This window comes from Callorhinus ursinus, unplaced genomic scaffold, assembly GCF_003265705.2.
Source record: "Callorhinus ursinus isolate GAN/ISIS: 27379988/994484 unplaced genomic scaffold, GSC_fseal_2.0 scaffold44, whole genome shotgun sequence".
In the NCBI taxonomy this organism is placed as follows: Eukaryota; Metazoa; Chordata; class Mammalia; order Carnivora; family Otariidae; genus Callorhinus; species Callorhinus ursinus.
In genome coordinates, this window is record NW_027397106.1 from 10,616,409 (window position 1) to 10,644,219 (window position 27,811).

Below are 27,811 nucleotides of genomic sequence, written 5' to 3' on the forward strand. Positions count from 1 at the left end.
TGGTGAAATGCAGCTTCCAATTTAGTGGGACTGCAGTGGGGTCTGAGGTTCTGCATTTCAAGCCCTTTCTGTCGTGGCCAATAAGCCAGCAGCATCTCCTAGGAGCTAATTAGAAATAATCTTGAGCCCAGATCCACTGAATCTGACTCTGTATTTTTTTAAAGATTTATTTTTTGGGGGGGGTGGGGTGGGGAGGAGACACGGGCACATGTGAGTGGGGGGAGGGGCAGAAGGAGAGAATCTTCAAGCAGACTCCCTGCTGAACTAAGCTCAGAGCCTGACCAGCTGGGGCTCTGTCTCACAACCCTGAGATCAAGACCTGAGTGGAAGCCAAGAGTTAGTCTGGTGCTTAATCTACTGAGCCACCCAGGAGCCCCTCAAATCTGCATTTTAACAAGATCCCTGGAAGATTAATTTGTTGAAGTTTAAAAAGCACTGATCTAGAACAGGAGTCGGTAAACTTCTGTCGATAGTCAATAGTAAATATTTTAGGTTTTGCAGTCTCTGGTGATTCCCTTTCACATGCAAATCTTACACGGTCAGGTTTAATCCACACTTCCCTGCTCCATGAGGGCAGAGTGGTGTTTGATGAACTAAGGTCTCAGCACAGGTACTTCGTTTTTCCCTGAACAAGCCCTGTAAACTTCAAGGTTCTCAATTTTTGCCTGACAAGTTACCTACTAGTGACAAAACACCTAAGTCTGTGGCAACTGAGATTCTGAGTGGAAATGTCTGATATCATATGAGTTTTAATGACCATTTTGTGATGCCGCTTTGTAAACTTAAGTACACCACAAATATACGAAAATGAGCATCTTAAGCAGCAGTGTTCATAAGAACAATATGGAACTCTTGATAGAACACAGAGGGGATCTACCACAAGAGATGGGTGGGAGGCCTGGGGCAGACCCAAGATTCCTCTTCTGAAACCGGCTTCCCAGGTGATCCTGAAGGTCCAGTCCAGGGATATCTTGGGGATCCTTGCCCTAACCAATCTAGTTAAAACTGGATTTGGCACCCCTGATAGAAGAGTTTGAGTGAAGTCTCAGGAAAACTTGACTGTGGAATTCCGAATGATGTCCTTTTATTTTGGTGATTGAATCCAATTCCGATTGTCCCACAATTGCTGGATGTATCCACTAGGGGTCAGGATTGAGTCTATAGCAAAGCCAAATTACTATTAGAGTAACAGTTCTCATGCTTTTCGGGTTGATTTCTTTAAACTCTTAAAAATTAGGGAAGACTCCAAACAGCATTGGTTTAGGTGGGTTTATATATACTGAGGTTTATATATATATATATATAGATATAGATAGATAGATAGATATAGATATAGATATAGATAAATAATTAGGAGTAAAAGTGACAACTTAAAATATATTTATTGTCAACTATAATAAACCATTACATGTTAATATAAATAATGTTCTTATGAAAAATAACTATATTCTCCAAAAATGTGGTTATTGAGAAGTATGGTACATGTTCATCTTTTTATAAATCTCCTTAATGTCTGGCTTAAGAAAAGACACCTAGATTCTTATATCTGCTTCTGCATTCAATCTTTTGTGAGGCCACACATTGTGGAAAACCTCACAGTAAACTTGTGAGACAATGGGAGTGACAGAGGGCTACTAAAGTCTTAGTATTATAATGAAAATAAATTTGAAATGTTGATTCTCTGGAAGCCTCATGGAGGCCCCCAGTGTTCCCTAGACCACACCCTGAGAACCACTACATAGAACAAAGATGATGCCAGGATTTCACAGGCTGGGGAACAAAAGTCCAGCCTGTGTACTGCAGCATTCTCAGACTTTCACAATCTGGTTGCAACCATCCTGATACTTATCTCCCGTTTCTCTACCACCTGAACTGTGTAGACTAACTGCTATTAACCTTCCTATTTGCCTACTCTTGAGTCTCTGCTCTTGTGTTCTTTTGTCTCTTATTTTAGTTCCTCCCACTGAATTACCCTTTGTCAAATCTATATCCTTACTTTATTAAATATAAGATTTTCAAATTTGTACTTTCTCTGTATAGAATAAATTGCATTTTCAGAAATATCTTTCTTGCTTTGCTCCCACTGCTCTTGGGTTACATGATGTCCTTAAATACTGATTTCTATTATAGTCACTTCAGCATAAATTCTATTTCCCTTTGCTAAATTGAAAGTTCTTTAAGGATGCCTTTGTACACCAACCACACTTAGTGCAGGTTCTTTTCTTTCTGCATGTGACTGCTAGCCTATTTTAATGCGTGAATAGAAGAAACACATTGATTTTTTCATATGAAGATGCTGATACTTAAGTATTTTAAATGAAGTTCCAAAAGAACAGTCAAATCGCTTACATAATTTCTTTAAAATGTCAGAAGTTCAAAAATCAGAATGAATTGTAAGATATGAATGAGTTTATAATACTTATATAGAATCAAAGCTAGTGATTTATTTAAAATGTTATTTAATTCTCAAGATCACATTCATATGGCAAAAGGTGATGGGCTAAAAAGCAGAACTAAATTCAACTGTGATTTAGCAGAAATGTGGGAACCTTTTTTACAGAAATATTTTATACAGGAATAATTTAGGTGAATATTTCATACCCTACAAAGTATCATTTGGAAGTAGGTTCACATAGGCGAACCAAATAGTCCATGGTGGTTTTCTTTTTATTCAAACCATATAAGCAACATGTTTGTAGCCAATTCCATGTTTATGTATATTTCACCACATGCTGAAGGAAGACATCCATAAAGTGTTTTTATCTGTTTTGTACTATCATCCATTAGTCAGTCTGAAAATTACCAGCCTAAACATATTTGAAACAACAAAATATTCCTTTAGCAGCTAATAGAAAGCAAGATGGAAGTTTCCATCTTCCATAACGTTACTATCCCTCCCTATTGTACCCTATTCTAAGGTTTTCAATTGCAAACTTTCAAATATGAATTTTCTGTGAACAGAATATTTCTAACTAAAACATTTGAATCATTTGAGCTCTTTTCCCAGGGTTAAGCTACAAGGAAAGAACGGGATCTTCACTAAGCTGTTTATTCATTCCAGCTGAACTTCCTTTAAAAAGTCCATACTAGGGCGCCTGGGTGGCTCAGTTGGTTAAGCGACTGCCTTCGGCTCAGGTCATGATCCTAGAGTCCCGGGATCGAGTCCCGCATCGGGCTTCCTGCTCAGCAGGGAGTCTGCTTCTCCCTCTGACCCTCTTCCCTCTCATGCTCTCTATCTCTCATTCTCTCTCTCTCAAATAAATAAATAAAATCTTTAAAAAAAAAAAGTCCATACTAATTTTCTTTTAGACTGGAGAAAACTTTGGCATTTAACAGATCAGGATTTAAAGCTCAACTTCAAATCTTTGACAAGGTAGTACACATTTCTGAGACTGTTTCCTCATTAGTTTCAAGGGGGAGAAAAGGAATATTTACCTTGTAAAATTTTGATCACTTATTCAAATGATACTAGTTATGATTTGTGGGGCATTTTATATGCATTATCTTATTTAATCTATACAACAAACATATGTAATAACTGCTGTGATTTTTCCCTTCCTACAGGAGTGCTGTGTTCTAACTTTTTTCTTTTTTATTGAGATAAAATTTATGTAAGGTAAAATCTACAGATCTTAAGTGTTCAGTTAAATGGGTTTTAATAAATGTGAACACCCAGTAACCAACATCCCAGTCAAGGCAAGCAGTACATAGGAACCTTGATTCTAATTAACTTGCTGAAGGCTACATAGCTAATCGTTGACCTGGGAATTTGAACCCAGGCAGTCCTGTTTCGGCGTCCACACTCCTGACCTTCTGCTCACCCTCAGCTGCTTTTCAATTTAATCCTGAAATTTGGAGATAAGGGTACTTGGTTTAAAATTATGCAAATTACGGAACATATATCTTGTTTTATTTACAGGATTTACATTATTAAATATAGGCTGCATAGCTTCTATTATCTATTAATTTGTCTGTTTTTAAACCAAGTTACTGAATTAAGTAGTTTTATTTTTTCTTATGTAGACACAACCAAAATAGCTTATACCAGAATATGCAGTGATAGGAAAGAACTCTCCTTTTGTAATCTCTCTCAACTATGTTATTAATCATTTCAAACTTGAGACGCTTGTGCTTATTTCCCCCAAGTCCAAGTCCACATAGGCTGATGACAGGCAATGATAAGTGCTTGTTGGCAACTCATAACTCACGGTTTTAGAGAACATGACAGTTGATACTCTGCAGGCGATAGACAAAAGGAGTTTAGCTGATGCACAAGTAAATGTTTCTCTGCTTCATTTATAAAGTTTCTCATCGATGTTCCTTTGTTCCTAGTGGAGTTTAACGGATCATTTTACCCAGTTTCATCATTTATTTATTTTTACTTTAAAACTAAGGATCTTCACTTTGAATAGTTTTATATAGGGTGGGAATATTTCTGGGAAGGATTTGTAGAAATGTGAAGTATCCAACTTCATGAGTAATAGGCATGACCTCATAAACTGGGAAGCTGAAGATAACAACATAATGGTGCTTTGTATTTGGATTATGTTACTCCTCTGAGGTGCTGAAAGCACTTTGCGGACAAATACTGAATTTTTAAACTTTGACTTTTAAATTAAGACAAACATATTATGCTGCTTAGAGCAATATTTTGTACTTGTTCCAAAGCATGCTTCTAACAATGGCCTGAAGGTGATCAAGCTAAAAAGAAAAGTCAAGCAAGTTTACCTTGGTCCAAGCACCCACTGCAGATAATCTGAATACGTCCCACACCCAATATCCCAGAGATATGGTGGAAAAAAAAAAAAAAACAAAGTAAAAAAGGGGGAGAATGGGCTCCCACATCAGAAAAATCTCTCTATACAATTAGACACGAGCTTATTTTTGATCACCCATGTGACTCTCTTGTTCCTTCACAAATGCTGATTATTCTATACACTGTTATACAATTCTATAAAATTATACAATTTTTATAAATTATCCATATATAAATTAAATTTATTAAAATTATACAATTTTATAGAATTCTATACAAATGCTGATTATTCTATACAATATACAATGCATATACTATACAATTAGACATCAGCTTATTTTTGATCACCCATGTGACTCTCTTTTTCCTTGACAAATGCTAGTTATTCTTCGTTGCACAAAATGTGTTTAATTAATGTGTATTTTATACAACATAGTACAAATACATCCCTGACCTTGAAATTTTACATTTTAGTAGTGGAGATACACAAATATAAGGTAAGACAGATTTAGTAAGCACCAGAAGACAAGTTAAAAGTACATTAAAGGAAGATTTAAAGGAAGGCAAAATCAGGAGAACTTGTTGGCGCATAAATGAAGATTTCATGGGTGAGGCAGCATTTAAACAGTGGCTTGAATCATGGGGAGGATTTCTATAAGCAGATGTTTAGAGGGAAAATGATTAAATATAACTTGTTGAGTAGAGAGAGTAACATGGACAGAGGGCAAAGAGTGGCAGTTTGTGGAGCGTGGTAATGGAACCCTAACTAGTCTGGTTTGAGTGAAGCATGAGCAATAGGAATCATAAGAAAAGAGAGATCTTGGGGCAAAATTCTAGCTGGAAGTCAAAATCATTAGATCTATGTTTAACAATGCTTAGTCTACAGAAGAATCTAGGGAGGCATGCAGGAGAAACTGGTGTCATTGGTAATCATCTGCGAATGACCAAACTAAAGTGGTGGCCACAGAAAGAAAAAGACAGGACAAGATTCAAGCCACCTTGGGGAAACTGAATCAATGGGACTTGGCAGTGGAATGGATCAAGAAGGAAAATAATGATATTAAGATTTATCAGTAACTGGGACTTCCACTTTGAGTAAGATGTAGGAGGTAACAGCAAACCGATACTCCTGCTGTAACAACTAGAGAAGCTGGATAATTTTTAAAAATCATATTTTTAAAGTCATCAGACAGCTGTGTAAGTACAGATTATTAGAACAACTGAAATTCCAAAGAGAAAGAACCTTCTTGAGGTGAGCTGATGATCCTCGCTGTTTTCTTTTTTACCTGCTTGGAGATTTTGCTGATTCTGAGTGTGGGCATAGGCCAACTTTGAGCTTACCTAAGCAGAAAGAATCTCTGCTCAGGGAATAGATGATCAGCAAAGTTTGTACTGGTTTAGGGGTCTGGTGTGATGACACAAATTCACTGTGTTCCCCCCGCCCCCCGCCACAGATTTGCAGAATCCTGCTATGTGCAGGAAGCCAAGAGTTAGGCCTGCAGGCTTTATAGGCAGAATAACTGTATTGTAGTACTTAGGAAACACAGACCCATCTCAAAGCATTCCACAGGCCCCCTTTCAAGAAATTTGACAGATTTGAGCTCCTTTGCACGGAGGTTAGAAACTCTGAAGAACAGAGCTGGATCTCCAACAGACAGGATTGAGGTGACAGAGATCGGTCAAGTTTCCATAACAGGCCATGGCTTAGGAACAGGGGAGACTCAGAGGTAGGTGCATAGGGCAAGAGGAGGGGATGACTGAAATTCAGGCCCAACAAATTCTCTGCCAACTGGCAGGGGGCTCTGGAGCAGGTATAGCCAACAGAGTTGTCTAGTGTTGGATTGAAATGGCCAGGGCCTTTAGAACTTGCTCAATCACCAGATGCATGAAAGAGCAGACACTAGAAAGAGCAGAAGGACTTGGGTGAAGTGCTTCTCTCCAGCTGAGGCTGACACTGAAGGAGCTAACAGCAGGAGGCTATCTGCTGATAATGCTCCCTGTAGCCGGGCAACAAGACCTTTCCTGAAGATCTATGTATCCACCAGCAAAGGGACAAATAGTTTGAGTAAAAGAATAAGATTGCCATGGGGTGACTGGTTGGCTCAGTTGGTAGAGCATGAGACACTTGATCTCGGGGTCATGAGTTCAAGCCCCACAATGGGTGTAGAGATTACTTAAAAAAAAAGAAAGAAAGAATAAGACTGTCAGACTGGGTAAAGAACCAAAAGATAATTACAGGCAACTTACAAGAGACCTCTTAAATATAAGTAACCAAAAAGCTCAAGAAGAAAATGATGGGAAAAAACAATATCATACAAATTATAACCAAAAGAAAGCAGGTGTGTCTATACTTACAGAGAAAATGTAGACTTTAAGGCACAAAGCATTATTAGAGATTAAGAGGAACATTTCATATTGATAGCTTCCAGCAGGAAGATATCACAATCATAAATCTGTATGAATCCAATAGCATAGTTTCAAAATATGAATAACACAAACTTGCAATCTTATGGGAGATTTAATTCACCTTTCTCAGTTGATTATAGAAAGTACAGAAGATCTAATTAGCACACGTATAAAACATAATCACATTGTTTTTCAAGTATACATGGTACATTTATCAAAATAAAATCAAATGGAAATGCTAGGAGTAACAGGGATGGTAACAGAAAGGGAGAATGCTTTGTTGGGCCCATTTGTACACTCAACAAGCTAAGGAAAGCATTAGTGAACTTGAAGACAGGTTAAACGCTATTGCCCAAACTGAAACACAAAGACAGAAAAGATTGAAACGAGGAGAACAGAGCATTCAAAAGCTGTGGGACAACATCAGTCAGCTTAATAAAGCTAGAATTGTTATGCCAGGAGAAGAGAGAAAAAATTGAACTAATGTTATATTCCTTAACCACTCTTGGTCATAATATCTTAATTTTTTCGGTTACTAATCAGATTTTTTAAACCAATATTGTATTTATAAATTGTGCTGTGAATTAAAAAATGAGATTGACCTATAGTTTTTTCTCTCTCCCCCTTTTCTCTCTCTCTCTCTGTCCTTCCCTCCCTCCCCCCTTCTCTGTTCCCTCTGTCTCTCTCTCTCTCTCTCTGTCCTTCCCTCCCTCCCCCCTTCTCTGTCCCTCTCTCTCTCTCTCTCTGCCTCTTTCTTTTTCCTGCTTTCTTTGTTGCTATAGCAGTTTTTGGTATTAAGGTGTCTGGTTTGATAAAATGAACTAAGAAGCTTTACATTTTCTGCTATGGTCTAGGAAAGATCCAATTTATCCTGAAATTATCTGTATGTAAGATTAGGGAAAATCAACTGTGAAACCTTGTATTTGTGCCCTTTATGATGAAAGAAATTTAATAGCATTGGTATGTGTTCCCTTTTACTCAGTCATGCTTGCCTAGCACACCAACCCTACACTTAGAAATTTAAACAACAGTGTTTTATTCTCAGAGTTCTGCATGTCATCTGAGGCAGCTCTGCTTATCTCAGGATAAGAGATCTTGCTTATTCATCTACACATGTGCTGGGGATCACTGGTTTCTGCTGGGCTTGGCTAGCACCTCTGTCTCATATGTCCCTCACATCCTCCCTAGAGACATGGCTAGCGAGGCCATATCCTTTGTGGTGTGTGTCAGAGGCAAAGAGAGAAAGCAGAAACAGCTGAAGCCTCTGAAGGGCTAGGCTCAGGGCGCCACATTTTCCCTTCACCCACATATTCATGGTTAAAGAAAGTCTCACTGCCAAGCCTAAAGTCAAGAGGTGAAAAAATGCACAATGCCTAGGGTGTGGATGTAGGTTCTGTGAAGAATCTACCACGTGTTGTAAATCCTTTCTCTTGTAATCAGTTTATATAAGCATTCTACTCCTTCTTGGGTTAATTTTTACATTTTGCAAAGAAATCAGTTTCCTCTGGGTCTTGAAAATGCTTATCATAATTTGTAGATGGCATTCTTTTATAATTCTTATATTATCAACTGCATATCTTCTCCTCACTTCTAAACTTGTTATCATTTTTCTTTCTGTATTTTTCCCTTAATCAGTCTTGCTAGGAATTGTTTCCTTGTTGGCCTTTTCAAATAATGCAATTTGGGTATATCTATACTCTCTTAAATATTTTGTTTTCTATTTCTGCTTTTCCAACTTTTGTTATTAACTTTGCTTATGTATTTTCATTTGGTTAATTTTGGTGGTCTTTTTCTAATTTTACACTGTGCAACTTCTTTAAATTTGAACATATTCCCACTTTAGCTCTACCCTATATTTTGGTATAATGTTATCTCTTTTTACACTATATAGCTTTGAAATTTTAGTTTTTAGCTTGTGATTTAAAGTTTCTTTAGAAAGATAATTCTTAATTTCCAGATAGTTCTATGTAATTAAGTTCCCCATTACCTTTTCATATCTTATTGATTTATGATCAGTACATTTATGATTTATGATCTGTAAAATCTCTACTATTTTGATTTCATCTAGGCTTCCTTTGTAGCAAAATAATTGATTTTTCATTTATATCAGTACAATTTAAAAACTGTAAGGAGAGAAATTAATCTCGATCACTTTTAGTTTTTCAGTTGAAGGGGTACAGTATGAGACACCCAGAATGTGCCACTTTGGCATAATGATTATTTTGAGTTAAAAGTAATAAAAACCCAGCAAATGCAGGAAAAGCTCTCTGCCTCTTCCTCAAGACCTAAATTTACATGGAAAAGAAGAGCCTGTACCAGGAAGAGTCTCCAATCTAAGGGACTTATCTGCATAATAGGATAATAGGATAGCCTTTGTTCTTCCAAAGGCCTCCTTTCAGCTTCCTGCTAACGGCCTTTCTCCCCTTTGAATCCGCAGGCCCTGCCCCTCTCCATAGCCCTTATAAACTTCATGTTGCCTCATTGTCTTTGGAATCTCATGTCTGTGTGGATTCCCTGAATATTTGCCTATTAAATTTCATTTTCTCCTGTTTATCTCTTTCATGTCAATTTGATTCTAAGTCCAGCTCGAAAGACCCTGGGGGCAGGGGAAGGTCTTCCTCCCCAACATAATGTATATGATTTTATTTTTGCCCTCTTTATATTGCTGTATATTTTTTGCTACTTAAACATTTTATTCCGCTTGCTAATTTAGAATTTAATTCTGGCATCCACTCCACGTGTCATTAAACTTTATCATGTTTGTTACAATGAGGTGATGGTGTTATTGATGGAGAGATGCCAACAGAAGAAGATGCAAAACGTTTTTAATGACAAAGGATACGGAATGTGAATATGGCTAACAAGGAATGAGGATTCTACTGGACAGAGAAGCTCCTTTTGTAATTCTCATGGAAGGCTTTATTTCTTGAGCTCCCTCACACCTGGCTGTTGGAAGACTGGCCGGCTCATGAGAAGCAAGTGGCTGATGTAAACAATTCTAGCACATTCCAGAATGTTTACTGAGATATTGGGTGAAACAAAGATCAATTTCCCAAAAAACCCAGAGCATTCCTCAGCAGATTCAGGCTTCAGTTTTTCTGCAGTCGGCTGCTGTTACCCATTCCAGTCCCTAAAATTCCATCTGTATCAACTCAACAGACCTCATCTTCTCTTCTTCTTCTTCTTCTTCTTCTTTCTTTCTTTTTTGGGTTGTTTCCTTAATGTTTTTCACATCACAGCCAGAGTATAAGGAGGAGGATGTAATTTATCACTTAAACATATCAAAGTTCAGTTGACCCTTGAACAACATTGGTTTGAACTGCGCAGGTCCACTTATTTACGGATTTTTTTTCAATAATACAGTACAGTACTATAAATGTAGTTTTTCTTCCTTATGATTTTCTTAACATTTTTTTCTCTAGCTTACTTTATTGTAAGGATAAGTACATGATACATGTAACAACAAACTATGTGTGAATCACCTCTGTTATTGGTAAGGCTTCTAGTCAATAGTAGGCTATTAGTAGTTAAGATTTTGGGGAGCCAAAAGTTATATCCAGATTTTTGGCTGTGTTGGGAGTTGGTGCTCCAACTCCCACATTGTGTTCAAGGGTTAAGTATATTTCATCATTGTCATTAATGGAATGATTTATCTTCTCCGAACCTGCTCCATTTTTAGTAGAAATCAATCACTGACCACTTGACTCTCATCAGTAGGTATGACTTTTTTCTAGCATACTTTATATTTTTTGTCTTTTTCAAGCATTCTAATGTACATGTAGCCTATGGCAGGCTCAATTGATTTCAATTAGCCCCCTTTTCCCAGAAGGTCATAAATCATATTACTATTTCTGATTCAAGTAACTTTCTTTTTTCACTCTGTTTTAATATAAGAGTTTATTAATACACTTCTTTCTCTTTTCACTAGATTTGGTATACCATGCTAGAATAAACATATCAAACAGTGTGTTCAAATTAGTATTTTCCCTATTTTTGAATTGTCCATCTCCCTCCTCAATAATCCTGGAGTTGGATCTAAGTGCGCTGTTTCCATTAAGTATACTAATTCTGTACAAAAAGTAAAAAGGAAATTCCAACTCTTCAAGGGCACTCTAAATACTACACAAGCATAGAATGCATGATAGCTCAGCATCCTGTTCAATGGATAAGGGAAATTTAATGGACATTAGAGACAAACACAGTTCTTTGGATTTTACCTCAAATTCTCTTCTAACTATTCATGTTCATTAGCATTAAAGTCATATTTAAATTTTTATCTCAAGCAGTTTTAGTAGTGTGCTCTAGTTTCTTGAAGACTTTTGGAAATTCATAGATCTAATTAAGACTACTGTAGTCATCAGTATGTCTCAGTCCAGTCAAAACCAATTAAGAAAGAATGCTAGAAAATACAATCAAATTGACATCAAGAAATGTCAGCAATGTTTACAACTTTGCCTAGAGTTCAAAGTGGGGCAGTTTCTTTAGGTCACAATTTTTTTTACATTGTTGTGTTCCACCAGAGGCAGCTCATAAAAGACACTAGCATATTTAGATTATATACAGCTGTGGATGATACCACCCACAGAGCGAGGCTCTGACCAGGTGTGAGAAATTCCTTTTTGCCATTTCCAACGGGCTTTGCAAAGGGTGGGGTCCTGAACACCCACCACCCTTCCTGACCTGTCTGTTCTCCAGACTCTAGCTACATGCCTGCAGTGAAGGTCAGTTCCTCAGAAACACCCTTCCTTTTTTGATGCTTGTAATCAAACACATATTTCTCCCCTTTTCTGCAAAAATAAGATACTAACCCAGTGCCTACCGCACTAAGGCATTCTTGTTCCCAGCTGTGTGTCTCCTCACTAAGCTAAAACCTGAGCAGTTTTACTTCCCCGTGCCTCCTCGTTGACAGGGGAGACCTTTAAGAATAATTCACTTCTGCCATCTAACTCAGCCACATCTTACTCTCAGATCGTACTAAAATGCCTGTTTTTAATTCCGAACTACTATCTGATTTTTCCTTTGAATATCTATTTCAAGTATCCTGATTTAATATTTGATTGAACCATTTGAAATTGTTGATATGCAGACATTTCAAGATATAAAAACGGCAATTTCATATGGTGCAATCTGATACTTACATTACCTGTTTCCATTCACTTTATTACTATTCATTTACATTTAACTATATATTCCAAGATTTTTTGAGTAACTTATTTTATCTTGGCATCTCTATTTCATTTATTGTTGGATTTGAGTCCTTTCTTGGCGAGTGCTCTTCTCTATTAAGATAGAAATGACGCAAACTAAGGTAGCACAATGTTGTGTAGTGTATGAGGACACAGTCTCTAATACCAGGATTCAAACCCCAGCTCTGCCAAATCTAGGTGTATGATATTATACAAGTTTTTGAACTTTAACAGAATGAGGATAATAATAGAATCCACCACTTTTGGGCTAATACTGGTAAAGTGCTTCAATAGTGTCTCACATGGAATATGACTGCAGGACTATTTTCAATTCATATAGAACTGCAAGTTATCTTTCTTTTAACCCACAGGTAAAAAAAAAACAAACCCAAAAACATTTAAAAACATAATTATTGACAGGTTATTTGTCTTCTCTGACCTCTCTGATTAGATATCTAGACCTATGGGATTTTGGACACCCCTTGATGATGGCCCTGGCAGTGACCTACTTTATTCCAAAGCTTTTGGGAAATGTAGAGTATGTCTAAGGGTATACTTCATTTGCTACTCATACTCAAGGGAAAAATGACTTTTCTGATGAGGTTTAGCCAAGAATTCAAGACATCATTAATGTAAAGGAAATGGAAAATGCAAATAAGGGCCCTGAGAAATTCAGTGTTGTTTATGAGTGGAAATAAGACAGATATAAAATTTTAATTAAATAAAGATTCCCTTTAATCATTAAGTTGTAGAATGTAGAAAATTCCCTGTTACATGTCCCTGCTGGTTTTTTTTTTTTAGCACTGATGTCTCCCTGAGCGGGGTATTAGGATAAAATCCTAAGCAAATATTTACACTATTTCAAGAACTACTCTAAGTTAGTTGGGAGAAAATGGATGATGTCAAGAAGGAAAGAAATTTAGGCTTTCATAACCTGTCTCTGCCACAAACCTATAGAGATTTGAGAATGAAAGAAGAATACAAGGACTGCTCAATTGAAAAGCTTTATCATGGGTAGGCTACAAGCTTGGTGGGTGGTCCATTAAAAGTGAAGTAAACATGGAAAATAGAGATAAATAGCAGAGAAAAAATACAATTGGGAAGATGTAAAAGTTGAGAAAATAAATATGCAATGAGTAATTTGGTGAATTCCACCAAATAAAGAGAGAGAGATTAAAATTAATTTTAAGTAGAAACTTGGGAGAGCAGGCTGTACACCTAAAACAGGGACAAGAATGAAGGGTAATGTGGGAAAACAGGTCCTGTGGAATTTCTTAAATCTCACTACAGTCAAAACTGGCCAATTTCTCTCCTATTTGTTTTTATTGAAAGCAACGACCAGGAGTTTATTACTTCCAACTTTATTATTTGATGTTGTAGGTCAATGGCCATAGTAAAAAGGAAAGACTATGGTGTAATGGAAACATAAAGAATTCTTGGAATCTAGATGTTCATGAATGACCAACACTGAATAATTGAGAGTGTCTAGTCATGTTGGGCTTACCAGTAATTAAAGGAGTTTTTTTCTACTGGAGTAAAGACAGTATTTCAAATAAGTCCAAGTTGAAGTCATAGATTCAATAATATCTTCATAGTTTGAGAGACCAGTTTTTAGGTAGGGAGTTCTATTTCTTGAAATGATGGACTAAAACTCTACCAGAAAAAAAAAATCTATAGAAAGTAATTACAACATCTGGAAGTAATGCATAAAATAATTACCCAAAGGTACTGGGCAGTGAACAGAAGACAGACCTGGTGGGGAATCCTCCTTAAAGGAGGGAACACAGGGAGCTCTCTTTAAAATAGCTCTTATCCAGGACTAAGTGCCATCCAGGGGATACAGAGAGAGGGGTGGGGATCCACATGGAAAGACCTAGACCTGGCCAGCTGAATTAGAAGCATGTATCCACAAAACCTGATCCACACAGGTAAGAGCCAAAATTGGGATCCCCAAATTCTGTCTGTCCAAATTTCTGCCTCCCTGAACCATGCTTGCGTGAAGTAGACTCAAAGCAGCCCAGCTAAAGGCAGAAGTTCTAAACTGGACTAGAGGGGCCATTCAAGAAATCCAGAAGAGTATGAAGTTCAAGCCCAATGGAGAAAATTACTTGCTAAAACAGAAGAAGAAATGCTCATCAGAGAAAACAGAATCCAGAACCTCCAGAAATTAAAATTCATAATATCCAGATACAATCCAAGATTACCTAAAATATGCAAAACCGAGAAAAAGAAACACATTCTCAAAAGGAAAAAAAATTACTCTGAGTGAAGATGAACTACATGTTAGAACTACCAGACAAGGTTTTTTAAAGTGATATAACAGTCCTCAATAAAGTAAACAACAACAACTACAACAACAAACAGACCAAGAAAGAAAGAAAGAAAGAAAGAAAGAAAGAAAGAAAGAAAGAAAGAAAGAAGGAAATATGTTTTCAATGGATGAAAGTCTTGATGGAAAAATGGAAATTCTGTTAAAAAAAAAAAAAGGAGGGGCACCTGGGTGGCTCAGTCAGGTAAGCGTCTGCCTTCGGCTCAGGTCATGGTCCCAGGGTCCTGGGATTGAGCCCCGCATTGGGCTCCCTGCTCAGCGGGGAGCCTGCTTCTCCCTCTCCCTCTGCCTACCTGTCTTCCTACTTGTGATCTCTCTCTCTCTCTGTCAAATAAATAAATTTAAAAAAAATCTTAAAAAAAAAGGAAACCATAAAAAGAACCAAATGGAAATGATAGACGGAAAAATAAACTTTATAAAATAAAGATGACCTAAATAAATGGAGGGATTATTTCATGAATTGCAAGGCCATTTTTATGAAATGGAAGATTCAATTTGTTAACTTGGCAATCTTCCTTAAAGTAATCTGTAGATTCAATGCAATCCTATTTAAAGTCCTAACAGGCATTTTTGAGGAAATTGATAAACCTATTACAAAAAACTCAGGTGGAAAGGAAAAGGATCCAGAATTCACGAGGTAGGTGGGATTACACATGCTCTCTACTATTTTCTTCACCTTTTTTTTAAGATTTTATTTATTTGAGAGAGAGAGAGAGAGAGCAAGAGAGAAAGCATGAGCAGGGGGAGAAGGAGAAGCAGGCTCCCTGCTCCCCGCAAAGCAGGGAGCCTGCCGTGGGGCTTGATCCCAGGGCTCTGAGATCATGATCTGAGCTGAAGGCAGATGCCCAACGGACTGAGCCACCCAGACTCCCCTTTCTTCACCTTTCTAAACTTCAACTTCCCAATCCATAAAATGAAGCAGCAACTACAACAGCAACAACAAAAAACAAACAAAATGAAAAACCAAACCAAAAAATCCCACAAAAACCTTCCTTACTGAATTATTGAGAAAATTATGCAATATTTATTATATAATGTTATCTTTCTACATATAATACACTATGTGTATACTATGTACACTATACATAGTGTCTGGAATATATTAAAAGTTCAACAAGAGGGAATTTTATTGTTATTGCCAGTGCTAATAATATATTACAAGTCAAAGGGAACTTCTAAGCCTAGTTAACAAAAACCGTTGGTTGAAAATCGACAACATACAAGCTTTCAGACAATGTGTTAATGGAACATATAAAACAGCTGATTCAATATTCTATCTTCTGTCCACTATTTCCTTCTTATGTTTGGTTCTTTACTATCATTGCATCACTAATTTAAGAACAAAAATGTGAATCCATGGATTTTTCATTCAAGGCTCTTCCTTGTGGTTATGTTTTACAACTGATTTAGGAAATATAAGCAGTGTACTCTTTATTTGTAAAAAACAATAATAATACTAGACATACTCTTTCACATAAATTGAGGAAAGATAATTATATTTTTTGAGTACCAAATAACATTTCAATAAATTAAAATTAATATTGTCAATGTATTTCACTCCAAATAGTAATAGTATAGATATACGTGCATATATTTATTTTCTCTTATTCCTGTTTGCTTAAAAAATATTTTTGTTGAATAAAACCCTTTTTGCTAAATTATTCTGATGAATATTGGCAGTTATCCAGAATCTTGGTATCTTACAAGTAAGGAATGAGGGGTACCTGCACGGCTCAGTTGGTTAAGCCTCTGCCTTCAGCTCAGGTCATGGGATCTCAGGGTCATGGGATCGAGCTCCCTATAGGGCTCCCTGCTCAGTGGGGAGTCTGCTTCACCCTTTCCTTCCGTTCCTCCCCCCAGCTCGCGCTCTCTCTCTCTCTCTCTCAAATAAAATAAAAAAAAAAACACCAAGTAAGGAATGAGTATGCCATTAAGTGTCATATGTCAACTTGCTTGTTCATTCTTGGGGAAATTTCCTACAAAATAATCTCTTGTCTACTAGCAAAACGGACAAACATGAAGTTTAATTTGGCAGTTTTGCAACAAGACATACTTTTGAAGTTACATGCAATATTTTGGAAAAAGATTTTAGTTATTTACAATGAATGTATTCCTTCCAGAATGCATAAACATTAAAAAGAGCACATTTTAGGTTCTAAATTATTTATATACTTCTGAGGACAAACAGCGATAACTCAAAATCAACATCTATAAATCACAAACATATCATGTTGAAAGAAAAGTTGTAGAATTCAATGTAAAATATGAAACCTATATATTTGTATAAAACAAGGAAGTCAGTACTACACAATGTTTATAGATGCATTCAGTTCTAGTAAATGTACAAAGTCATGCAAAGGAATAATACACACCAAATTTGCATTAGTGTTGACCTTCATATATGTCATGGGTGGGGGTTTCAGATGGGTTCTAGGTGGGTGGCATGATGAGCTTAACCATATCTATTCTATGTTTTAAAAAGGAAAGAGAGGGTGCCTGGGTGGCTCAGTTGTTAAGGGTCTGCCTTCAGCTCAGGTCATGATCCCAGGGTCCTGGGATCGAGTCCCACATTGGGCTCTCTGTTCAGTGGGAAGCCTGCTTCTCCCTCTCCCACTCCCCCTGTTTGTGTCCCCTCTCTCACTCTCTCTCTCTCTCTCTCTCTCTCTGTCAAATAAATAAATAAATAAAATCTTTTAAAAAAATAAAAAATAAACAGGAAAGAGATCTGAAGAAAAGATGGCAAAATATTGAGATTTCATAGGACTGGTGGTGATTACACACAGATATTCATTACATCATAATTTACTGTATGTTTGGGATAGTTCTTTTAAAATGAGGTGGACACAACTCTCAGTCACTCTTTTCTACCACACTCACATCTCATCGGCCAGGAGCTGGGTAGGCAAGCCACTGATGGGTCATGGCAGGGAAGTAGCCACTTGACAAAACTCTAGAGTCAAATGCACCAATGGGTGGGCTTCAGAGACTGCTCAGGCCCAGTGGGGAGAAATCAGATCCTAATCCAGTTATTCTGCTGGGTGACTGAGGAATCTTAGAGTAAATGGTGTGTGTGTGTGTGCGCGTGTGCGTGCGCGTGTGTGTCTGTGTCGGCACGGGGTCATAGGGAGAGGGACCAAAGAGGAGGGTCTATTTATGACGCATGTCTGTGGAAGCAGGAAGGAGTGATGATGCTCCAGTGATATAAAGGAGGCTCCACATGGACCTCTTGGGAGTGGGGACACCAGCAGATGGAATGTGACACCTTTCTCTTATTTTCCGTGTTGGGAGAAGTGGCGCTTTTATCTGAAAACTAACATTGTCCAAGTGTGTGGAAGAAAAGAATGACTTAAGATATGGTCTTGTCTTCCTTCGTGGAGCTCACAGTACATAGGAAGTGGGTAAGGACAGACAAGCAAATAAGCCATTGTTATCAGGTGTTGTCGGTGTTATGCTGGTGGGCGTGGCACTAAGCAGGTGTCAGAAAAATCCTTTGCATTACCATAGATTGCATGATTTTTCCTTTGACTTGAAAGAGTGTTTTACCTTGTAAATTTGCAAATTTTCTTTCTCTGCTAGCAGCTTTCAGTCTTTATTGTTGACACAATACTCTGAGTGACAATAGATTGAGAGTAAAATAATCAAATCAGAAAATGAACACACACAAATTATACAAAATATAATTTAAAAGCTTCCTCTTGAAAATATTTAAGTCTTTAGGGTAATCTTCCCCCCCTCCAAATTATGATGCTACCATTTATCTATGGCAATAAAAAGAACATCTTATTTTATAGTATAAAATTCTTTCTAACATTACTTCATGTATTAATTTCAAGTTTATGGGGGGGAAAAAGGACTTTTCATTGCTCCATAATTTTCTTCCCTTTTCAAGTTGTTCTCCTGTTATATTTTTCTGTATATGTAATGACATAAAATATGTACTTCTAAAAATTATGTTACACAAGTGATATAGATATGTATCAAAGAGATTTTATAATTTTTGAAGGCCTATAAAAGTTTAGCAAGTATCCACTTTTAGACACAGTGTGGAATACCTTAATTATCCAGGCAAAGATTGCAACAGCAAATTCTAGTTTTTAGTCCTCTGTTTTCATCATATGACTTAAACTAATAATGGCCAAGTTACCAGAGTGAGGTTAAAAGGACAGACTAAGTTGTCTTCTTTGGGTCTTGAACATTGTAAGTCACCCATGATTTTCAATATGATTTATTGGGTTGACAAGAAAACAAAACAAAACACTTCTTCAAAGTCCAAACTTATGTAAATAAAGTGTAGCATTTCAGTCTTATGGATATCTCTGTGTCGGATTCTTTTAAACAAACCCTTTAAAGGAATTGTTTTAGGATTTTCATCAAAACAAGACTACCTTCTAAACAAAGTGTGCAGTTACTTTGAAGGCCTGCTCTGAAGTTTTAATGGGATTTTCCTGGAGGGAAAACCTGGGGAGAGGGAAAGGAGGGTTTGAGATGTGAAAATCTTGGCTGATATAGTGTGAAAATTAGCATTATTAGTTAGACCATCCATTAGGAAAATTCATTTGAATGAATTTTGCTTTACAAATAAATTATTTTACCCAGCATGTAATGTGAATGATTGTTCTTAATTAGATTAGGCCAAGGAGTTAGAATTTAAATAAATAAAGCAATTAGCAAAATTCCCTGTTAGTCTTTTTTTTTTTTTTTTTTTTTCTGAGGCACTCCTCAAATTTCTGGGTCATCATAGCTGTAAAACAAATTCTCAGACTCTAAAAATCTCTGTGACCTTAGGTCTCAGATTTGTCATTTTTATTCTGTGCTTTTTGTATCATGCAGAGAAAAACATCTTTCTGGGAATTATTTTGCATTGGACTATACCATAGAAGCAGCAGTTTTGTTTCAAAATAAACTTTTTTTTATAGAAAAGAAAAAGGTTACTAGTCTATCTTAGGAAAGGAAGCTTACTGGCAAAAACAGCAATGGTCCTCTTTCATGAAGCGTTCTTTTCTAGAGTTATTAGCTTTAAACATAATGGCAATGCTGATACTGACAGACAAGCCAGAAAACTCTAGCTCTACTCTTTAATTTCATAGAAGACAGTCCTATCTGACTTTAATATCTGACAATATTTTTATGAATAAATAAGGTGGTTTTCTTTTGTACAATGAAGTTTATTTTACAAGACCATAGCTTGATAGGCCCATATTGGTTTTGTTTATCCTGGCTCTGGGGAAAGGGCCTGTGCTCTGTTTCTGATAAATTTCCCCTTGTTTTCAGTTATGACAGATATTCCTTTGAATATGGTGTATGAAAATATTCTAGCATCAAACCAAGGATATCTAACCTTATTTATGTCTGTATTCTGTCCTTAAACACAAACAGCTGTGCACACATACATCTGTCTCGCGTCTGACCAAGTACTGCTGTCCAGGACTTCATATACACAAATAAATGTTCCCCCTTTTATGGGAAATCGTGGCTGGCGCAGCAGGAGTTTTAAAACCCACATGCATTTTTCAAATCTTACTTGCACAAACAAAAAGAGGAAAAATACAGACAAACCAGGTTTGGAATTGCTGACTTTTAGAGTCAGTACCAAATGGCTGAAGAATCCCTATTTTGATCGAGAGAGAGAGAAAGAGAGAATGTTTAAAAAAATTATAATTTGTCCAATCTTTTAGAGCCTAACTTATGCCTTTGAAAAAGAAAAGTGATTCTAAAGTCTTCATTAGGGCAGCTTTCTGTATGATTATGAGAAAGTAACTTATTGACTGATCATTAGTAAGACTCGATGAGCAAAATATCTGAACCATTTCTTGGCATCATTATTAAACACGTTGAGAAGTCACCGGTCAAGCAGAGATTCAAGAAATTCTTCATTCTAATGATAGAATTAGGAGATATTTTTGTTTTTATTTCATTCATTATGCTTGTATGTGTTCCCCCAATTTTCTCTAATGAACATGAACTACTCTTATAATCAGTAAAAAAAGTTACTAAAAATAATTTCCTATACTTTGCCTTGAGGTTGATAGATCGAACTAGCTATGTTAAAGGCTGTGGACAGATTTTTAAAAATATACATTGCTACCTTAGTATATTTTTAGAAAAATGTTTTATTCTTTGTTTCACCTTTTCTGGAAAAAGGGAACTCACACCACCCTTTAAAATTAATTCCAAAATAAAATGAGCAAATGAAATCAAGGGGCAGAACGTATTAGAAGCAAGTGGGAAGTCACGAAAATCTCCTGCAAAATATTACGTAGTTTGCAAACTTTGGCATACTTCTAGTTATGTTATAGTAGACAGCTCTATTTTGTTTAGGGTATTCATTTATAAATTAATTTTTCTATACTTGTAAAAGTCAAATGACTCATCTAAGGAAATTTGAAATCTTTCTCAAGGATTTATAAGTTGATCGCCAGTTCAAGATGGCAGATGGAGCACATGTGTTTAATTTACCATGCCCCTCAACCTCATTGAAGTACAGTAAAGATGCACTAAAGAAAATAAGTCTATAACAGCACAGGGATATCAGTGGCCCAGAGATGATGAGGAATCCCAACGGAAAGATAGGCATGAGATTTTAAACTTTCTGAAGCACAAACCAGTGGGAACTCATTCTTCCTGATAGAACCTCCACTATTTCTGTTTGGGACAGTGATGGGAGGGGAAAAAAAAGGCTATAAATTGATTAAGGGACTGTATGCTTGAAAACAAGATATTATTTATTTTCCTTTTTTAAATTTAAATTGAATTAGCCAACTTATAGTACATCGTTAGTTTCAGATGTAGTGTTCAATAAATTATCAGTAGCATATAACACCAGGTGCTCATCACATCATGTGCCCTCCTTAACACCCATCACCCAGTTATCCCATACCCCCACCCACCTCCCCTCCAGCCACCCTCAGTTTGTTTCTTACAGTTAAGAGTCTTTCATGTATTTTCTCCCTCTCTGATGACTTCCCATTCTGTTTTCCTTCCCTTCCCCTATGATCCTCTGCCCTGTTTTTTATATTCCTCATATGAGTAAAACCATATGATAATTGTCTTTCTCTGATTGACTTATTTCACTCAGCATAATACCCTCCAGTTCCATCCATATCAATGTAAATGGTAAGTATCCATCCTTTCTGATGGTTGAGTAATATTTCATTGTCTGTGTGTGTGTGTATGTGTGTGTGTGTGTGTGTATTACATCTTTTACCTATTCATCTGTCGATGGACATCTCGGCCCTTTCCACAGTTTGGCTATTGTGGACATTACTGTTATGAACATTGGGGTGCAGGTGCCCCTTCAGATCACTACATTTCTATCGTTGGGATAAATACCTAGTAGTGCAATTGCTGCATCATAGGGTAGCTTTATTTTTAACTTCTTGAGGAACCTCAAGATACCGTTTTCCAGAGTGGCTGCACCAGCTTGCATTCCCACCAACAGTGTAAGAGGTTTCTCCTTTCTCCACATCCTCGCTAACATTTGTTGGAAAACAAGATATTAAATACAAACTAAATCTACAAACTTCAACCCCAACTCTTAATGCATACAAAAACCTTAAGAGCAGGCTAAATAAATATCCTCTAAAAGAGATGAAAAACTATGCAGGGGAGGGCAAGTTAGGGGGGTTAGTGGTGGTTAATCCTGATTTCACCTGCCAGCTGCCAGCCCATGCAATGCAAAAGGAAGCTTATCAGTTGAACACTTGAAAACATCTGCTCTGGAGGAAACAGGTAATTCAGAGAAGAGAAGAAAAGGTAATGTATATCTGTGCATGTGTATGTGTGATACTGTTTAATATAGAGATTCTGAAAGAGGGAGGATCCTTCTTCCTTTAGGATTTTAAGCCATAACTGTGCAGGCTTGGAGAGGCCAGCTCCACAGTTTCCAGGAATGAAGCAAGATCTATCCCCTGAATACCCCCTTATGTAATTAATAAATTACCTTTATAAAAGTAATATGATTAGAAATACATTTTAAAGTATAGAATCAGCAATGTCTATATAAAATAAGTTACAAACACAGACTTTAAATTTTCTCCTTTCCCCAATCCAAACTGCCTGGGTTCACATCCTGTTCTAACCATGCAGTAGCTGGGTTACCTTGGTCAAGCTGCTTCAATTCTCTGTGACTTAGTTCCCTCCTCTATAAAAAGAGCACATACACCATGGTATTTTTGTGAGGATTAGATGAGCTAATATACTTACAGTATATATAGAACAGACCCTGGCCCATAGTACTCACTATATTAGTATTAAGGTTGTTATTATGGAATTATTATATAAAGGAAGAAGTTGTTGCAAATACCAGGGAAAACTTTGAAAAGCATGAAAGAAAAAATAAGAAAATCTTCACCTGCATGAAAATTTAAGTATCTCTGTTTGATAAAATACAGGTGGGATGCAATAAAAATGAAGCAATTAAGACCAAACTTGGAACTCTTCTTTCTGAGGAACAGCAAAAACAAAAAGAAGTAAATTGAGAAGGCATCTGTAGAACCCCAATAATCTGCCCAAATCAGAAGAGTTGAGAACTGGACATGCAGGGGACCAAGGCAAATAAAGTTCAGACCATTTGACTTCATATTTTGGCTCTATTCTAATATTAATTTATTCTTCCACGAATTTATCCATTTATTCAACAAATATATATTGAGTCTCTACTGTGTGTCGGGCACTGTGCAAAACAGAGTCTACCATGCAGAACTTAATGTCTAATGAGGGAGTTAAACGTTACACATAAACATTTAATTACAAATTATAGGTGTTTTGAAGGAAAGGAATAGGGCACAATGATGATGAAAACAGTGTAAATTAATGTATATTAGGAGAAGACAGGATAGAATCAAGAACCAGATTCACACATCTTTAGAAACTTAATAAATGCCAGGTAAAGGGATGGAGAAAGGAAAGACTATCCAATATATTTTATCGGAATAGTTTGTCATTCAGGGCACCTAGATGGCTCAGTTGGTTAATCATCTGACTCTTGATATCAGCTCCGCTCTTGATCTCAGGGTCATGAGTTCAGGCCCCGCATTGGGCTCCATGCTGGGTGTGGAGCCTACTTAAAAAAAGAAAAGAAAAGAATAGTTTGTTATTCAGATTGGGAAAAATGAAATCATATTATTATCTTTCACCATACACAAATATAAATTGCAGGAGATTAATGGTGAAACTGTAAAAAAAGCAAAACTTCAGTATTAGAAGAAAAATAGAATATATTTCTGACCTTTATATAAGAAAGAATTTCTTGGGTCACAAGGATCGTATACCATTAAAAAGATCTATAAGGATGACTAAATAAAAATATACATATTCAGTATAATAAATGAAGGTTTTACCTCTAGAAAATATAAAGGACTATAAATATATAACAAAATGAAAAAATAAGGCAAGAGAAAAATGGTCAAAGGGCATAAACAGACAATTCAGAAAAAAATCAAAACAAAACAAAAGTAGACCCTAGAGAGCTTTGGCCTCTCTGATTACCTTGGAGACAAAATCAACTTGCACCTCTGATGGTTATTCTGATCAGTGTAAGTGTGAAAAGATGTTCAGCCTCATTAGTGTTCATGCTCTCCAGCCTCAGGCCACCAGGAACATACCCAAGGTTGAACAATTTGGGTTTCTTACTTGTTGCACGAAGGACGATGCTCACTTTGGAGAACCGGGAGGTGCTCAAGTAAGAGGGGCTAGAAAGACCTTGTGGATTTAGCCTTGTGTTAGGTGGTTTGGGAGAGGGCTTAAAGAAGGGTGGCTTCACTCTGAGTTGTATAGGAGTGGGACAAATGAATGATCACGTATTTTATTAAGTCTTCTTTAGAAGGAGAGAAGTCTAGAATGAGTCTAAAGATATAATTGATAAAGAAGAAGCTGTCAGTCATATTAGCTGGAGAGGGATGTTTGGTCATTTTTGTTGACCAGTGTTCATGTTTTTGTCTATATTCAGGCATGAATTACTTAACTGTGTAGTAAGCACTGCTAGTTGTGGTCTGATCCATCACCACCATGGAATGGCTGTGTTTGATGTTGACATTCTGTGAAATTGTTTGCGTTCAACTTGAAAGCATCAAAGTCAAATTATTATAATAGGAAAAAGTTGGGAACTACCTAAATCAAATTATTATAATGGGAAAAAGTTGGAAACTCCCTAAATGTCTATCAGCAGGGGAAAATGGGTATAAAACAATATGGATCATTAAAAACATACCAACCGAAATTATATATATGGCATATAATTTTAAGTATACAAAGATTATATATGCAGAATAGAATTTTTTAAGACATACAAAAGATACAACATATTGTTAATGAATGTATCATTTGTGATGAAATTATAAAATATTTATGGGCATAATTGGCTACAAATTTAAGATAGTGGTTACAACTGGGAAGGAAAGAAAGTAAACTGGGGAAAGGGCTGTAAGCTTCAACAATCTGAAATACATTATTTAAAAAAAGATTTTAAAAAATTAAGGCAAAAATGCCAACATTTGATAAATTTCAGTTGTGGGTACATGAGTGGCTATTTATTATTTATATTTGATGCTTGATTTTTTTCATAATTATAGAAAATCAAATCATAGTTTCAGGAACTTACACAACAAAATCTTTTGGAATCTTTCTTCATCCTCTGGAGAAAGTCTACTCACAGCTCCCTATAGTAAAAGTTGGAATCACCCGTAAAATAATATCCTTGCAAGAGGGGTCTGTCAACCTCATGCCAGCTTTAAAAGTAGGCTTTCGGTAGAGTTTATATGGAATGAGTCTGCTCCTATCCTTGAAGTTCTTGAAGAAAAAGAAGAGGAGGAGAAGATCCTGAAGTCTAAAAACAGTTTGGTAAATTAACTGCCAGAGGCCCTAGCTGAGTTATGCAAGCCTCTTAGAATTACAACCAACACATCCTGTTTATCTCATTAGTAGTTAGAAATGCCCCCCAGGTAGTAATTTTAATGTGGCTTAGGACCCTTGTATGAGTGATCTGAACAATCAGATTAAGGAGATTCAGGCAGGAAAGTGGAATGATAACAATTCCACTGGTCTTCTCCATTCTCTGGGTTTGGTCCATCGGGTTATAACCTACCAACATGTATTTTCAGAAAGTAAGAAGAAAACATGAAAATCTATTCTAGTGAAAGGAAATATTATTTTTTGGTATGATTATAATAAGTCTCACTTTCTGGATTGAAATACAGTTTTCAAAACAACATCTTTATTATGTGAAAATTTCTTAATTTAAAACTACTTTAAGAACAATGTCATGTTGAAGAAAAATGGCATAAGTTTACAAGCTGATCGGAGCCCTAATATTTCTTTTCCAAATTAAAGATGCTCAGCTCTTTTACTTGACTTTGAGTTTACTTACAGACCAATTTTTTTTTTTACACTGTTGAGTATTACTTCTTTATCAAAGAAAACTGACAATCATTATGGGTTTATTTGCAAGCTTAATTATGGGTCTTGACAGATTTCAGACCATTATTTATAAAATATTCCAAGCAGCTTTACGAGATAAAATTCTACTGAGTCCGTATTTTTAAAAATCAATTTCTTTTGGTTCTATGAACATTTGGAAAGGTAATGGTATGAAGTTTAAAATTCTGCAGGAACACATGGCACAGCTGTCACAATTAATCAAAAATTCACAAAAAGTGGTTGATTCCAAAGGATATTTTTAATGAAACAGAAGAAAAGCATTAAAAAGTGTTAACGAAAAATTTTTCATGATACTTGCTAAAGATGGTAGGAAATATTTTTGTCAGGGAGTTTTGCATTAGGGCAGAGAGATTGGGTTTATCTCTAAATAGGACAAGGATAAGTAGAGATTTATAACCAAAGTACAGGATGGGGGACACTGGATGGAAAATTACTAAGAGGGAATACCAAAGCTAACGGGGTTTTGGGTCACCTGACAGGACAGTATTCTTGGGGAAGGTAAGCCAGAGTGATTAGATATCATTAAACTGACCCAGTAGGATTCTTGCTAAGACTGGCCTAAGTTGGCCAAGGATGGAGCTTAGGGTTGGGACCTACTCAAAAAGTGTCTCTGAGGAATCTGATGCAAATTTGGCCAAGGGGAGAGAGACTTTATCAAATGTTAGTATAAATGTGTGGCTAGCCCTTGGGAAGAAACCATGTTAGAGTGTCAAGCATTTGGAATAAAATGATATAAAATATAAATTCTAAACTCTTCAGCATGGCCTGCAAAGCTCTTTAGTATCTGGCCATGATTCTAGGCTTTAACTCTCTAGTCAACAGCTCCAATAACCAAAAAGAAATAAAAACATTACCAATCATGGACGGAATTGCCCAGTAGTCCATAGCTACCTGTCTCTCAGGGAAACCTTTTTCAGTCGGGTTGATGACAGTCCAGTGAGAAGCTCCAATGGTAACACATTGGTGGGAGGCGAAGTAGTATGTGACCCTACACAGCAGCATCTACAGTGGTAAAGGAACAACAAACAACAGCCGTTGTTTCCTTTACTCTGGGGCCTTAGTCAACACAAGTTATAATAAAAGACCCAAGGTCACACAGTCATGGATAAGATGCTTCTATCTGTTCTGCTGCCTTATAATAATAACTGGAGAGTAATGGCTCCTATACTGCTCAGTGTAGGCTGCTGAATGGACTGAGCCACCTAGGCGCTCCCAGAGAGGGATTTTTAAATTTGTGGGCCAAGAACAAGCAGAAACAGTCCTAAACAAATAAAATTACTTATTTGCACATCTATTTCATCTCTAGTCTATAAATGTGTGTGTACATGGAGTGGTCAAAGTGAGGACCCTGGATTCAGATTGAAGTCAAAATTAGAATCTAGCTCCTTCACATATTAGCTGTGTGATTTTGGATAAGTTATTTCACTGTGCCTCAGTTTCCTCATTATAGAATGAGGTAATAGGATCATCATAATATAATTATAATGTTATGAGGATCAAATGAAATAAATAAATTTTTAGTGCTCAGCATAGAAAGAAGTAAAAATAGTTAACTATTACTATTATTATTATTATTATTGTTTGTTCTTGTATCTCCACACCCTACCACCTCACTTTGTGTATAATTTATATTTAACAGATATTTGTTGAATTAATTCCAAAGTCAAAATAATAATTGTCTGTTAAGTTTTAGCTAAATCT

General features: G+C 36.5%; 1 long non-coding RNA gene across 1 annotated transcript; it reads left to right on the forward strand.

The window, feature by feature from the left end:
- Window positions 1-17,917: 17,917 nt before the first annotated feature.
- LOC141370753 (uncharacterized) lies at window positions 17,918-23,220 on the forward strand. The gene is made up of 3 exons (XR_012375061.1): window positions 17,918-18,075; window positions 22,334-22,429; window positions 23,068-23,220. It is a non-coding gene; the product is annotated as an uncharacterized lncRNA (long non-coding RNA).
- Window positions 23,221-27,811: the final 4,591 nt, after the last annotated feature.